Here is a 14,226-nt window from a genome sequence, read left to right as displayed (position 1 = left end):
CAGGTCCATCTTTCAGAGAGCAGATGCAAATTGTCCGGGAGACCACTCTCAGCCAGGTTCCCTTCACCACCCACGCACAAGTGCTCACCGTCTACACCTCCCCACATCGGCACGCTCTCTTTCTCTGCTTAACCATTTGCAAGGAAGATGCAAGCACTTCACCTCTAAACACTTCAGCCTGAATCTCTGAAGAACTAGGACACTTTCCTACATAAACAGACTCCATTAGGACACCCACAACATTTAAGGTTGACACGATAATATTATCTAATACACAGCCCACATCTGAATGCTCACAATTGTCATCTGGGAAGTTTTTCACCAAACGTACGGATTCCGGGCCCCTCGTCTGGAGGGTCTGACTCAGCAGGGTGAATCCAGGGACTCTGACCATTTCAAAGCCTCCCAAGCAATACAGATACGCTGCCAGGTTTAACCCTACGGACCACAGTTTCAGAACTGCCAGGAAGACAAGAGGCAAGTGGGGGGAAGGGGACCCCACCAGGCCCCAGGCAGTCAGCTGGTGAAGGAAGAGGGCATGCTTATGGGTGAGCAGGTCGGTGCCAGGGTCTAGGCAGCACCAGGCACCAAATAGTCCACAGGGCTGCCAAAGGATGGCTGGAGGCCAGTGGGGGAGGAAATGGGGTCAGGGCAGAGCCACACAATGGTCTGGAGTCAAGGGCGGAGAGAAAGGAGAGGACACTCCCGCTAGTGAACTGGCTCTGCTCAGTCCCTGTGCCAGAGAGGGTGGGGCCCCAGGGGCCAGCAGTGATCCCAGCTGTGGGCAGAGCGGGCCTCCTGCTGCCTGGTGGGAGGGTGCCTTTTCAGAAGGGCTCTGCTCAGCCTGATGGGTCTGGGTCATCTCCTCCCACCCAGACCCACAGAACTGAATCTTGATGGCCACTGAGTACCAGCTACATGGCAGGCGCCATGCTTGTCCTTGAAGCATTCAGATGACCTCAGCACAGTTCCAGGGAGCTTACCATCTAGCAAAGGTGACAGGCGTAAATAATTCAATCCCCTCCCTCCCTTGGGGCACAAAGCAGGGCAGCACCGCATGTCTTGGCAGGGAACATGGCGAGCCGTCAAGCAAGATGGTAAAAAAATATATGAAGGGTCTCAAGCCCCCAGCCTTGGGCATCCCACCTTTTAGCAGTTTTTAATAATGGAAGAGGACTTAGTTCTAGGACTACCTAGGAAGGGACCTTCAGCACCTCCTCTCAGAATAAATGGGTCAAGGAGTTAGAAGCCATTCAGACTTAAACCCTTTGGCTTCCAGAGTTTTGTCTTCAGAGGACCCCTGCCCCTCTCCACCTCCCAACACCCACACTCACCCACACCCAAAATCCCACTGGCTCTGTAGCCAGGGACCCATCCCCCACCCCTTGCTCCATATACTTGCTGCCGGACTGACCCACCTACCACGCCCCCGCCCCCACCCCCAGAGGCTCAGCTTTAGCAGGGAAGGCTAGCGTGCCTTGTGTCACGAATCCAACAGGCAAGTGTATATGAAAGGTCAACTCCCTGTCTCCCTCCAACAGATAATCCACCTGATCCTGGCTTCTGCATTGAAAACCTATAGGTTGTGCACAGGTCTGCGAGCTTCTTTGATGTCAGGCCCATCATTGGATCACATGCACCAATAAGGTCTTTTTCTTATCTATGTTCCCTCTCTGTGGCTATCACTTGGTTCCAAGTGTGGGAAGACAGAAAACGACTGTCTGTGCTTTTTTCCTACTCACCCAGCCCCTCTCTAGCATCCTCTTGGCCAGATTAAAGCAGCCCCACATGGTTCAGTCTTTGCTATTGGAATCTAACTCTCCATCCCTGGATTCCCTGGGCCTACCCTGGACATTCCACTCAATTGAAGCCAAAGTTGATACCAGAGTTAGTAGAGGGCTCTCTGGGTCCTAGGAGCGCAGAGACGGGTGCTAGGAGCCTGTGTGACATGGCTAGATAGGGCTGGGTTTGCATTCGGAGCCTGAGAGTCCTCAATCCCAGCTCAGAAACCATGGGTGCAATTGGTTCTGTACACACACACACACACACACACCCTGAAAATCACCGATCCTACCACAAACCCTGCAGATTGAGGACTTGAGTAAGAAGAAAGTCAGGGATGGAAGAGTTCAGGCAGCTCGTGGCTCCTTTCAAAACTTTCCTTCCTAGAGCTCTCGATGTAGATCAGACACTGGGAGCTGGCAGTCAGCTGAATGGAACCCCTGGCAAAGAAGGAAGAAAGGTCTTGGCAGCATATGGCTCTCTACTCCAGGAACCATCCCGGGAGCCAGAGCAGCCACATCTCCTCTCTGTCTGGTCTGAAACTCCACCCCCCCACCCCCCACCAACCCTCCCCACCTGCCCTGAGCCACCGCAGCCCATAGAACCAGCCCTTCTAGTTCTGATCAGCTGGGTTCCCTGCAAGCAGCACGGTGGTTAAGAATTACTCTTCCAGCTTTCTTGGCCCTCCAGAGAAAGGCAGTGGGACAGGATGGCGGTGGGGACAGGGAGGGGGGGAAGGAGCTCCCTGGGGTGACCTTCCCTGGCCAATCCTGGTCTCCAGCTGAGAGGATTCCTAAGGAAAGCTCTTTACAAACAAGATTCACACCAGCCCATCCCGTGTCAGAAAAACCACCCCAACATTGCCAAACACCAACATCTAAAAAACCTTAATCTCTCTGAGGGTATGGGAGACCCCATGAAGTATAAAGGAAGCCCCTCTGGGAGGAGGATGTAAGAAAGTGGGTGGCGTGGGGGATGGGCACACAGCTGCCCTCACGGCCTTTGCCTCCTCTCTTCAGCTCTGCTACACAGTGCCATTTGCTTCTTGCAAACCGAGGCCTCCCGCAAGGCCTGTGCTGTCCCCTGTCACCTGCAGCTCGATCTCCAGTCCAGCTTCCCCAGCTTGCGTCCGTTGGAATCCAGTTCTCCAGGATTCCTGTGTGGGCTGGGGAAACTCCCTGGAGGCGGCCAGCCCATTAAACAGAATCCAGAAAGCAGGTCACTACTGTTCCCATCCAGCCATGGCACCAAAGGGAGAACAGAACACACCAGTCTCTCTGCTCTGCCTGGAGGATCCACCGGAGGGAAGAGATGAGAGGCAGTGTGGAGACACCTCACTGCTCCCATGCTCTTGCCCAAGTCCTCATGCGGGACTCAAGTCTCTTGAGTCTCTTGCCCCTGTCCAGAACACGTGTCCCCCTCAGTGTGGCCCAGCAGGCAGCCTGTCCCGGGCTGGGCGGGGCTAACCTATCAGAGTCTGCAAGACTCATTATGGCCCGAGCCCATGGCAAGGGGACGGGGTGTATCTTGGGGTAACTGCAGAGGCACTGGACTAACCAGAGTACACTGAATACTGCCAGTGGGACCTCCTCCAGAAGGACATCCTTGTTGGGGATCAGAGCTTGGATTTTTAGGGAGCATTTCCAATGAATTCAATGCTAACAATGCTTTGGTTGTTTTCTGGTAGCAACTTCTTAGACATCTGAAAGGCTCTCTCTCTTCTCCATGACAGGGTCCTCCTGTCTATTAGAGACGAGCAGACCGAGGCCCACTAAGTGTCGGTGACTTTGCCCTGGGTTTCACACTGGAGCTGTGGCAGAGTGGGGAAGGGTCCACAGACCCGATGTGGGGAAGCTACATGGTGCTGACACTCAGGAACAATCCTGACCCCAGCCCTGGGCTGTCCCCCAACAAGTACACACCTGGCCCAGATGCGCCAGAACCCCAGGATGAGGATGAGAAGGACCCGGAAAACTGGTCCCCAGAATGATCCTCCACACAGAATGCAGAAAGTTGGGCCGGCAGCCCCCATGCAGTGGTGCTGTCCATGGGAAGGTTGGGGGCGACTGCCTGTAAGCCTGAGTGAGAGCCGGGGGCAGGGACAGGCTGTGTGGGCTGCCGGCAGCTGAGAGCCACCTGCTTGGCTGGGAGGAGGGCAAAAGGAGTCAAGCAGAAAAAGGCTGAGCTAGTCTTCCATGGGAACCTGAGCTGAAGCCCAGACCCCACACACACGCCCAGGGCCAGCTCCCTGCTCCCTCCGGGTAGGAAGGCTCTGCACACTCCACGAGCCTTGCCCACTGTCTGTCTGCCAACATAGTCCCTAAACCAGCAATCTAGACACGTGATCTGATAATAAAGATGTCTTCAGTTAGTGCTAACTCCCCTGATCAAGAAAATTTCTGATAAACTAGTCATTCTCAGGGTCCTGAAGCCATGGTATGGCTTCTCAGGGTCCTGAAGCCAGGTGGCTCTCAGCTGCCGGCAGCCCACCGCCCACACAGCCTGTCCCTGCCCCCGGCTCTCACTCAGGCTTACAGGCAGTCGCCCCCAACCTTCCCATGGACAGCACCACTGCATGGGGGCTGCCGGCCCAACTTTCTGCACATACATCCACACCTTCCCCCACGCACCCCACACCACTCACTCCCTTCCCCGTGCACCCTCCACATCCCCTGAGACCTAGCTCTTCCACAACCACCCTCCCCACCCTACACACACCCCTACATGCACCCCACACTCTCCATGCCCCGCATACCTCCTACAACCCCCCACACCCTGCACAATTACCCACATCTGCCCCTGCATACCCCCATACCTTCCCCCCGCCACACACACACACATCCCCTCCACCTTGCTCCCACCCTCATCAGCTCCCTGAGGAGAGGGGAGGGGAGGAGAGGAAGCCGGCTTAGACACCATGAAGTCACAATCTTAGTGTCACTGGCAAAGAAGTCTGAGAAAAATAGACAGAAGGTTGAACCCGGAAGAAAAAGGGAAACAGGAACTTTCGGCTCCTGGGCCTTCCCCGTCCACATTCCAATACACTGGAGGCAGGCCCGCAGGGCACCAGGGAGCCAGAATGCCAGGGAAGGGACACCAGGCAGATGAGCCCAGGAGGGCCTCGGCCCAAAGACCACCTAACTTCTGGCAGGCCTCAGAGGTGGTCGGTTATTTCTTAAGACAGGGCACACTAGAGAGGCCCTGGGGTCCCTGCAGACCAGGGTGGGAAAGGAAAGGAAAGCGGTGCCCCTTTCAAGCAGCCCCCATCTTACAGCCCAGAAAAAAACCCCACACATACAAAGACAACACCCTGAACATCTGATACTAATTTACACAGGGGTGTTAGAGGCCACGGTGTTAGTCTCGCCCACGGACATTGAACATTTGCATTTAAAAAGCAGAGTCTGAGGAGAGGAGTGCCCAACCCAACCCATTTTGGAAGTGGTAAGGGAAATTTCTAGTGGCCTGGGAGGAATGATCCATTAAAAGGTAGGCGGGGTGGATCTCTGGTGCTGGCCGTGCCTCCTCAAGGCTTCTCTGGTCTCAGCGCCTGAGGCCTAGACGTCTCTTGCCCCTGTCCAGAACACGTGTCCCCCTCAGTGCGGCCCAGCAGGCAGCTTGTCTCTTAAGTCACTGCCCCCTCCAATCCCAGGCCTTGGCTACTGTCAGCCAAGATTGACCCAAGCGGCCACCAGCCTTCCCCCATAGCCACGAAGTTCCCCTCCACTTTTCCTGGTAACAGGCAGGATATCCTGCTCAGGGTCAGCTAAGGACACTGAACCTAGAAAGAGATCAAGGATTCCATTTTACCCAGGTCAAAGAAGAAACCACACTCGGAATGCAGGACCCTGAGAGGGAACTAAGATTGAGACTTTCCCCAAGATGGACTCTCAGTGTTCAGAATCCCCAAACCACAGGGAAAGGGAAACATAGATGGGGGTCTGGGGAGGAGGCAGCAGGCAGTGTCCCGTGGTACCAGATCCCAGCCAGGACTCCCCATATCAGTCTGGTCACCCCTGTCCCAGTAGTGGGTCCAGTGCCCTCAGTCGGACCCATCTGCACTGACAGCCTCATAAAGACTCCCCATGCCCTGTTCCCCACCCAGCTGACTCTCAGGGCCTCAAAAGTCCTGGGTGCAGCTGGAGGCCCCTTCCTCCTCCCTGCTTTCTGTCTCTCCTCTTCTAACTCTGACTCAAGAGCCTCAGAAGCCTTCCCTGGTCAATCCTTCCAATTTCTCTTTACTTCTACTCCTTGTGTCTCCTTAACACTCTGATGCGGTATGTGACACAACAGATTAAAATGGTGACCCTGGTGTCTGGGGCACAAGAACAGCACATTTGCCTTAGATGGCCTTTAAACAACAACTTTCATCTGTGCAGAGGGGTCAAGAAGACTTATTTTCTAAGCAGGTAGTGACCTAGGGGGTGGGGGAGTAGGGCAAGGAGTCATGGCAATTCCTTTTGGTGTGCTCTGGACATGCTCTGATGCTTTCTCCTATCTCTTATGCCCCACGCCGCCCAGGAAGGTCCCAAGGGAGACAGAGGTGTCCATAACATAGAGCCCTAGTCTACACCGGCAGAGGGGTAGACCAGCTACCCACCTGGCACAGGCTAGCACACCCCCATCCCACCAGTCCCATCTTCATGGGGCCTTGCCCACGTGACCCTCCCTCGGGGTCCACCAGGGTAGCAACCGTCAGAGGCCATTCTCAGTAGGGATTAGCTGACATCACTTTGCAGCTGGGTAAGTGTAGCCAGGGAGTGACCGTGTGTGCGGGCCTAGCAGGGCTGACGTTCCACAGACACCTTGCAGAAATACCACTCCGAGGTATGTAAACACCATTACAGAGTCTGTCAAGTTCGTTCCCCCAGGGACAAGTCTGCCGTCATGACTGGAATGGAGGTGTCATACTTTGGGTGAAAGGGAGAGAGGAGAAGGGGGCAGGGCTGGGGGAGAGGCTAAGTGAATATGAGCAGCACAGAAACAGAAGGAAAGGAGACCTGTTTTTCCCCTCCGCAATTTTGTGCCAGGTATTGTCTTCTTTAATCCTCACAACAATCCTCCCACGTGGATATTAATATCCTTATTTAATGGATGAGGGAAGTAGAAAACAGGAAGGCGACTGTGTAATTTACCCAAGGTTACACAACTAGTAGACGGTAGAATCAAGAATTCAGTCGAAACTTGTTTGAGGCCAAAATTCATAGTGTTTTTCCCATCCCATAGAATGGGACCCAGGCACATCCCAGTTTACCGAAGTGCAAGCTGACATTGGTGATTATCCCAATACACTTCCACATTCTCCCCCCACACCCCAAAACATTTCTTCATCTCCCAAGCCACTCAAAAGCAAGCAAATAATAAACAAGGAAAAAACAAAAGACGACCCACCGTTTTGCAGATAAGAGGACCAAATGACCAATTGTCTAAATGGGTGAAGAGGAGTGGGAGATACAGGCTTTCCGTTATGGAAGGAGTAAGTCATGGGAGTAAAGGGCACAGGGAATCTGGTCAATGCTTTCGTACTAGCGTGGTAGACAACAGATCATAGCTACACTTGTGGTGAGCACAGCATAACACAGAGAGAAGGTGAATCCCTATGTTTTACACCTGAAACAAATGTCACATCGTGTGTCACCTATACTCAAATGAAAACATAAAAAAGAGAGAGAACCAATGACCAGAGGGGAAAAATGACTTGTCTGGAGTCACACAGCTAGTCAGTGGCAGAAGTGGGACTAGAAACTAGAGGCCCGTCCCAGGCTCCCACTCCAGTGCTCTTTCCAGACTGAGCCACAACCAGTCTACCTCCAGGGAAGGAAATCCCCCAGCCTCCCCGTTCCAATCTCTCTCCAATTGGTCCATTCCTTTCCAAGCCTTGGATTGCTTTCCTTAAGTGAAATAACCTATTGAAAGCACATAATAGGCACCAAAAATTATTATTCTTTCTCTTACCTGAACAAGTGAAACAGCCTTCTAACAAGGTCTATCTCCTCGCTGACCTCTAAAGCATCCACGCTCCACTGTCAAGATAACCTTGCACAATGGTTGTGTTCGTGTCATCCTTCTAAGGAAAAGGTTTCTGTCTCTCCCCTTCCTTATCAGACCTTCAAGACTCCCCACCCTAAGTCCCAGCCCAGTTCCCTGCATGCCCCCCAAATGCGGATGGTTATTAACCATTTCCCAGGGCCACGAGTTTTCCCACAAATCTTCAGTCATGCTAGTGCTTTCTGGAATATTCTCTGCCTCGCCCTCTACAAGTGCCTGCTCTTCTATTTGAGGCTTGTCTCATCTCCTATGACTGAAAGTGACTTTTGCTCTCTTTTTGAACATCTCTGAACACATACAGCATTTGTATTGTTTTGCATTATACCTACTAGTGATTAGAATAAACATAATTTTTATCCACGTGGGTGATTTATAGTTACAAAGCATTTTCAGAGACATAAGTCCATTAATCTAAGAATAAAAATTACCTCTTATTTATCTTTGTCTTCCCCACGATGCTCAACACAATGTTTTACACCAGGGACAGAGCTGTTAAGTACTGTGTTTGGAGGGTGGTCAGACCAACCCAGAGCAGAACATTTAACACCCCCTTGCTGTAGGATTAGAGATTCTGAATGTGGAAGGCAAAACTGTAGTTTATTTTTCCAGGTTGATACCCCATAGCATTTACTACTCTCAGAGTTTAGAGGTCCCCAAGATATTAAGCACCCTGGTCCTAGCTTCTATACTTCTCTGAAATGCTGCCTCAGATTATAGCAGGTCTTGGAGTGAGGCAACTGCCTCATAGTAAGCTTATAGGATAACCCTGCTCCATAAAGCAGTTCATCCATTCACCTGCAGTTTCTGGAGTACAATGTGGTTACCTCAAGGTCATGGACCATACTGAATTTAATTTTGTATCCCTATAACACAATTATAACAACCACCATTTACTAGCCCTTACGAAGTATCAGGCAGTGTTCTGGGTAGTTTATTAACGAACTCACTTCATTTTTACCACAGCCTTTTTTTCCCTGGTACTATCATGTTTCCTGTCTTACAAATGAGGGAAAAGAAGCACAGAGAAATTAAGTAACTTTCTCAAGATCAAACAAGTAGTACGTGCGAGAGCCAGGCTTTGAACCCACGGAATCTGGCCCCAAAGCCATACTCTTACCTATATACTGAATTTATACTGCCCTTCGGTTGATGAATCAATGAATATAAGAATGAGGGAACAGAGGCACTGAAGATGTTTTCGTTGAAGAATTGACCAACCATTAATTAACCCACCTTTTGCCTCTACCCTATGTTACCTGTAGGACTATCCCAAGAGTCTTTCTCAAACTTTCCCTAAGTTCAGCCAGAGTTTGTCTATGAGGAATTCCCTGACCTACCAGTATAGAATCCCGGTCAGCAAAATAAAGAAGCGTGATTTAATTTATTCTTAGTGAACTAAGGTCTCCCAGAACATAAACTCCAAAAGGACAGGGACTGTGTCTTCTTCACTCCTGTGCACTAAGGAGAGCGTCAGGTACATCATGAAAAAAACAATAAAATACAAACTCCTTCAATGGCTCTGGCCAGATTAAAGTACTTTCACTTCACCTGCTTTTTGCCTTTCACTTCGTCCCCCAGCCCAATTTCTACTCATTGTTCTGATCTCGGCTAACACTGAATTTCTTCCAGGAAGTCTGACTACCCCAAATGCCCCACTTATGAGTTTCCAAAGCATCCCACACTCCCCCACCCACACACCCACCCCACAGTCTATTTACTTGTCTGTATTCCCCACTCAACTGTAAGTTCTGGAAGGCTCTCTGTCCTCATCACTGAAAGCACTAGAAGTCATTAGTAAGCCCTCAAAAACATCTGTTGAATGAATGAATGAGTTCTTTTTAAACATTATCTGAGAGACTTATCTCCCTTTGTGACCATAGCTTCTTCCACAAAAGACTTTGAGAACAACCCCTTCTGTTGTCAACTGACTCTTGGGGAAACCCCATCTCACTCAGAACTTGGGCCTCATCGACACTTTTCTCTCAGAGGTTCCTTACAGGGGAACACCAAAGATAGAAACACAGATGCTGGAAGTACCCGGACCTGGACGCAAACTTCAGTTCTTCTCTAATTATCTTTGGCATGTTTCTTAATCTTCGTTCGAATCAAACCTAATCGAAATCTCAGCTCTCCCACTGATAAAGGGGGAAGACACATTTCCTTTCTTTCTTTTTCTTCCTTTCTTTCTTTCTTTCGAGTAAAGCGATAGAAGTTTATTAAGTGAAGATACAGAAAAAGCTCTCAAGAGTGAGAGGGGTCCTAACAGGGTTGCCTGGGGGAAGACACATTTTCATCATCATGGTTTCCTCCAAGGTTAGGGGAAGGGGAAAGTAAAGATAAGGTCTGAAAAGTTACAGGTGGACAATACCTGAAACTAATATAATACTGTATGTTAACTAACTGGAATTAAAACAAAAACTTAGGGGGAGAAAAAAGAACAAAAGCTAAAAAAAAAAAAAAAAGAAGAAGAAGAAGAAGAAAAGAAAAAGAAAGAAAAGCTACCAGTGGACAGGCAATGCTACTGGCTATTCTTCATCACACGCTCTTGCCTTTCATGGTCCTTGAACTTCCACTCAAGTGGCTCCCTTTCGCCTTGTGTGCCAGAACCATCTACAGTGTCATCAAAATTGCCCTTCAGAGAATTTGCCAACCCTTTGGAACCACTCTATCTTTCAAAGTCTCTTGTCAGGGAATTATATCTATCCTTTCTCTTAATTAAAAAAAAAAAAAAGCCTTCTTGAAGTCTACAGTGGAAACATGAAATCCTGGCCATAATATTCTGGGGGGAAAATAATATGTCTTTTCCCAGCTTCCCATTAATACCCAATTTGCAAACAATCTCTCCTTTTTGGGTCAGAGTTAAACACACTCTAATGGTGCTCCTTATCAGTTTAACTTCCTTTATTTACCCTTAGGAAGACGTAACAGCATGGGGAATCAGGAACATGGCAGACGCTCTGCTTCCAGCAAAGACAGGCTCTCAAGGGATGTCTCAATGGTGGAAGAGCCCCATTATTACACTCACCTGTGTTCTGGGTTCGTTTGAGACCTAAGACAAGAAAGCTCGTATCTATTTCTTCTCCCTCGCAAGGGACGCTGTAGCATTTCCTCAAAACGGAATCTTCTTGGTTCTTTCCTCTTTTCCCCTCACCCTGTGCTTCTGGTTTGCTGCCAAGGGTACCAACTACACTAAGAGAGAAGAACTTGGCTGACGAGGATGCCTCCATGAAAGTTTACCCCTGGTGGGCCTGGCCAATCAGCCATGTTGAGCTCTCATTCCTGACACCCACCTCCATTTGGGGAGGATACAGGGAGAGGAGATGAAGTAGGATCTAGCCTCTAGGACAGGCCCCTCAGGAGCAGAGGCTTAGGGCACACAAAGCGGTGTAGGAAGAACTGCCAAGAAGAAAAGAAAGCACTGCCACCCAGGAGATCAATCTTGCAGTGACTACTAGGGTTGGTTGGCTGGAGAGAGAGAAAGGTGCAGGAAGAAGGGAATGGAACAGTGTTTTCAGGAAGGAATAGAGGCAGGAGTGATAAAGCGTTGATGAAAGGAAAACATTTTCTGCAGAGGCAAATGATCTCTGGCTCCTCTTGGAAATACTACAGAGCCCCTGTGGGGTGAGACTTCCTATGGGAAGTATTCCCAAAGAGGAAGGAAGGAATTGCTGGATTCCTTTAGCCACAGGTTCTGTGTTCTGCCTCAGGAATATTGAGAACCTCTTTCCTCTTCCTTCTCCTGACCTTGAGGGCCTCTGCCCTGCAGCATAAACAGTGTCTTATGTGTCCTTAAGGTCTTTAACCAACATAGGAGTTTGGAGGGAGTGAATTCCCCAACAATGAAGTCACGGGCAGGGTCTGCACACGGTTGTGAAGGGCCAAAAGATAGGTCCTGTCATTGGTCATATTGTGATCTAGGGGGCAAGGGTAAAGTTCCACCACCACTAGTAACTGTGTGACCTTGGGAGAGTCACTCCTCCTCAGGGAAATGATCTCCAAAGTCCTTTCCAGTTCTAAAGCCTTATGGGGTCATAGGATGTGCAAGAATAACAGTCTCCTAAGTTTCATTTTATAAAACAGACACAAAATGAAGCACATATAGAAATACTAAAATGAAAGATTTGCCTCAATTTTCCAGAGTACCGCAAGTCCCAAACCTCTTATTAATGTTGCCCAGAAGGGAGCAAAATTACTTGATTTGATTACCCCCACTCTTCTCCTTACACTGAGGTAGGGATATGAATGGGAAAGCAGAGAAAGGCCGGTAAGGCAGGAACCCAAGGAATTCACATACATGTGCCTTGACCCCCAAACACCTGGGAATTAAGGAGGTGCTATGCTGGGCCCCGGCCCTTGAGAACTTTTTTTTTTTAAGATTTTATTTATTTGACAGAAAGAGAGACACAGCAGGGGGAGTGGGAGAGGGACAAGCAGGCTTCCTGCTGAGCAGGGAGCCCGATGCAGGGCTCGATCCCAGGACCCTGGGATCATGACCTGAGCCGAAGGCAGATGCTTAACGACTGAGCCACCCAGGTCCCCAGAGCACTTTATTATCCAAGGACTGTCCCAGTCTGGTGACTTGTCACGGGCGTTCAAGTCAGGGAATCCAGTATACATGAATTCTGTACTCTGCTACCCCTTTCCGTCCTCCCAAGACCTGTTATCACCCTCACAGTGGCATCGAGGTTATGAGCACAGGGTCTGGAATGAAACAGCCTGCATCAAATCCCTCCTCTGTCATTTACTAGCTGATTGACATCAGTAAATGTTAGCTATTATATTATCTGCCAGCTCAGCACTACCCTGTCTATGGACAGTAGCCCGCCTTTGGGGGGTGTTTCCCCACTTCCCTACAGATATCATTAAGCAGCGTCTCCTTCTCTCCTAGCTCCCATCCTGCCAACCCTTTTTAAAGAGAAGTAATTCCCCCCCCCAAAAAAAGAAAAGTAACCCAAGAAATAGCTACCTTGGTATCTGCACATCACGCTTCCCTTGCCCTATGTTCCAGAACATTCTCTATTCTGTCCCTTTCTCCCACCCCTTTCCCAACCCCCACCAGCTCTCCCTCCCTTGTTACAAGGCTACACACATTGGTATAGTACTCTGCAGTTTCCAGAGTGCTTTTGCACACATGATTTTATTCAGTTTATGGTAAGCAGTGTATTTCATCTTTAAAGCAATCTTGTGAGCCAAGGGTATTTCCCCCCATTTTACAGATATGCAAACTAAGTCTTAGGTTCATAAGTTGTCCATGCTCACACAGCTAGGAAGTAAGTCATACCGGGACTCAAAGCCAAGCCTCCTGACCCCAAACCCACCCACTATTTTCTCTACTACTCCACATTATCATGTCCAAGTTCACATCCTGGGAGCGCGAGGAGCCTGAAGTTTATGGCCAGCCACAAACCCCTCCAAGGGAACACAGTTCTCTCATTTTCCTCCCTGCTGGCTGTGGCATGGCTGTCCAGGCTGAAGGACCATACACAGGTACCTGCAAAGCACCGGGCCAGGTACCGTGAGGAAACCAGAAAGGGGACCAAAGGCCCACAAGGCTGTGGGGTGTCTGCTAGAGGGCCACTATGTCATGGCAAAGACCAAAACATTCCAGGTCACTGGGCAATCCCAAAGGAGCACCCCAGAGAAAATCCTGAGGCCCCAGATCCACTGAGCCTTCCTCAACCCAGCATACCCATGGGCCTCCCTCACTGATGCTTCCAGGGAGAGGAAAGTGCACAAACTCCCTTCTGGCCAGGGCTGAGAGCTTGATCAAATTCAGACACACACACCCATGCACACTCAGCAGTAAATTCAGAGCCATGGAAATCAAACCTTGAGCTCACCCAAAGGCCAAAGGAGAAGCAGTCCAGGGCTCTGGCTCACAGCCCCATCTCCTCAAATGCCAGATGCCAGGCAGAGCTATATAATGTGCCTCTACTTCATTTTTCCATGGACACAACCCCAGACGGGACTGCCAGGCTCTAGAGGAGATGCAGTTCTGAAGCCTCATAACCTCTCTGCTGTAGGATGCACAGCTGGACTTGGGGAAGGAGGAATATTTGGGGATCAGGTTTGCCACCCCCTGGAACGTTTCTCTCCCAATATCTTTCCAAGGCCTAGTGCTGGGGTGGAGTAAGTTTTCATTCAGCAACTGATACAGGGTTGGAATTCAGTGCAAATTGCTTACATCTGCTTGGCCACATCCCAGACAGGTAGTTTAGAGAGAGAAGGAGGAGCAGCGTTGGCTCACTTCTGGAAGCCCGGGTAGCTGTGTGCTCAGGAATCTGGTGCCATGCTGGGACCAGCCAGCCCAGGGTACAAAATTCCCCAACGGAATTGGAGGGGCGGGGCAGGGGAGAACATCAGGGCAGCAGGAGACAATAGAGATTCCATCCCAGG

The 14,226-nt window shown here is 50.1% G+C and overlaps 1 protein-coding gene across 3 annotated transcripts in view; it reads right to left on the bottom strand.

Moving 5' to 3' along the window:
* PIK3C2B (phosphatidylinositol-4-phosphate 3-kinase catalytic subunit type 2 beta) overlaps positions 1 to 14,226 on the bottom strand; it is a 63,703-nt gene that overhangs the window by 48,074 nt on the left and 1,403 nt on the right. The window lies entirely within an intron of this gene.

The sequence above is a fragment of the Mirounga angustirostris genome, unplaced genomic scaffold, assembly GCF_029215605.1.
Source record: "Mirounga angustirostris isolate CCGP_5_RB_7025 unplaced genomic scaffold, mMirAng1.0.hap1 SCAF_6, whole genome shotgun sequence".
NCBI classification, from domain to species: Eukaryota; Metazoa; Chordata; class Mammalia; order Carnivora; family Phocidae; genus Mirounga; species Mirounga angustirostris.
The sequence above is the reverse complement of the archived record's forward strand: the minus strand, read 5'-3'. Positions and strand labels throughout refer to the sequence as shown.